Consider the following 2,304-nt stretch of genomic DNA (forward strand, 5'->3'; position numbering starts at 1 on the left):
TCCATTAAAGCAAGCGGTTTTATGTTGTATCGTGTGTTTCTATTGCATCTCATTTTTTTTTAGATGCATTGTTTCTAACGCGCCTCCTGTTTTCAACACTGTTTCTGCTGCTACAGTCTGTACGGCCTAAAACAACATTGTTTTTACTAGTTAAGAAACCGGCTAGGAAGTTAAGCCCTAAATGAAATACATTTTTGGCAGGTATAAAGTAAGGACGACTGCTACAAATTAGATTAATTTGTTCGGATTCATCGGGATCAGCCACCGTATAATCAAATAAGATTAGACGTTTCTGGCAGGTCCCTTTTCTATACCGCATCGCAATTCGACTTGTGTGGCTCCCAAGTCCGAGCCCGGTTCAAAAACAAATTTGGATCCCAAAATCCTGGCCCGAACGCTGTTTTGTGAAACAATCACGTGTAAGCCCGACCCGAATACACTTCTGGGCTGCAAAATGGAGACCAAACCCGGCCCAAACAAAAATTAAGCCTGATGTCCTTTTTCTCCAAGCCGAGTTATCGGGCCGGGTTGTCCATGATCATGTTTACTTTGCATCCTCTTTTCATCATGTTTTTCTCCAAGCCGAGTTATCGAACCGCGCTGTCCATAATCATGTTTACTTTGCCTCCTTCTTTCATCATTTCTCCAAGCCGAGTTATTGAATTGGGCTGTCCATGATCATGTTTACTTTGCCTCCTTCTTCCATCATCTTTTTCTTCAAGCCGAGTTATCGGACCGGATTGTCCATGATCATGTTTACTTTGCCCCCTTCCTACTTTATGTTTTTCTCCAAGCTGAGTTATCGGACCGGATTGTTGATGATCATGTTTACTTTGGGCCCTTCTCCCATCATGACACATCGGGCGGCAACGTAACCGTCCACTGCTTAGCTCAAGAACAGAACATTTGATTCCTGAAAAAAAAAACGGCATTTGATTGGTACTAGATTTTTGTTGTTGTTTTTTTCCTTGTCGACGAGGTGGTTGCAGCACTGCGCACGACACTCGCAAAGCCACCGCGAGTCCGCGACGCAGAACTCTCTCCCTCGCCTGCTAGGTGGTTCCCCGGCGGCCCGCTGCCGCTGCCGCTTCCGGCGGTGGCCTTCAACTCCCGCGTCGCCCATCCACACGTGCCCGTCTCGCCGCCAGTAGATCCGGCGGCAGCCGCGGAGCTAGTCGAGCAGTCCCTGGACGGAACAGAATTAATGCGCGCCGTTCCTGGCCGTGGGCAGGCCGCCGCGGTGAAGGCCAACTCCGGCCTCCCCGTGCCACCTCCCCCTTCGGCAGAGTCATTCGGTTCAACCCTGGCCAGCAGCCCTTCCTGTTCGGTCTCCGGTATGCGCAGCTTCGGCGGATTTTGTGCTTTTTTTGGGGAGGTGCTAAAGTATTTTGTTGCAAAGCCAAGTCTGAATATACATACTGCAATGTGTTCTGGGGTCGCAAATTGAAAATTTTCGAAAGGACGAAGTTCAATGGTGGCGTTGATTCCCTAACTTGCCAATCTCACAGAACCATTCAGGTGGGAAGCCTATAATACATACTCCTACTAGACACATAATTTCATCCTCTGGTTCTGCATATTCGATGCCTTTTTTTCTTTTCCACATGATATATCGGCATGTCCAGTTTATTTGAGGGGATGTTTCATTACATCTGAATGAGTGTGTTGTCTGACCGATTGTCAGGGCCGCTGTTGAATCACCATGTCCACAGAACAATTTCTACCGGGTGAGAATGCTGGGAACACGACGGACAGTGCGGTATGTAGCACTCTTATACTCTGAAGTCTCGAATTTGTTTGCTACATGATCAAACAAATTATGTAATTTACAGTATGCCGATCCTTCAAAATTCACTACCAGTAGTGTGCTAACAAGTATTTAGTCATCGTTGCATATAGCTGGTCTGTTAGGTTCTGACAAAGGGCAGCAACACACCCCTTTTTTTTGTATTCTGGTGTCCGTTGGGCTCAGTAAATCAGTATGAACTATGAAGTGTACAAATAAGAGAACACTTCCATGTTTTCATTATAACAAATAATAATACAACTAAACAAAGATAGAAAAAACAACACTGTTATTTCTTTTTTCTTAAACTATATCCATGCTTTCTTGTTATTTTGCAGATTATGTCTAAGAACACATATTTTTTATTTTCACTCTACAATTCTGTACTTCCTCCGTTCCTAAATAATAATTATCCCCAACTATAATTATTTAGGTACAGAGGGAAGTAAATGGTACATGTATGGAAATAGTGAGTGTTGATAATAAATGGCCTTGGCAAGACAAATAGTACTATCTGG

General features: G+C 44.5%; 1 long non-coding RNA gene across 1 annotated transcript; it reads left to right on the forward strand.

Moving 5' to 3' along the window:
* Positions 1 to 1,097: 1,097 nt before the first annotated feature.
* LOC123430932 lies at positions 1,098 to 1,835 on the forward strand. The gene is made up of 3 exons (XR_006622998.1): positions 1,098 to 1,334; positions 1,461 to 1,518; positions 1,685 to 1,835. It is a non-coding gene; the product is annotated as an uncharacterized LOC123430932 (long non-coding RNA).
* Positions 1,836 to 2,304: the final 469 nt, after the last annotated feature.

Source organism: Hordeum vulgare, chromosome 2H (assembly GCF_904849725.1).
Source record: "Hordeum vulgare subsp. vulgare chromosome 2H, MorexV3_pseudomolecules_assembly, whole genome shotgun sequence".
Lineage (NCBI taxonomy): Eukaryota > Viridiplantae > Streptophyta > Magnoliopsida > Poales > Poaceae > Hordeum > Hordeum vulgare.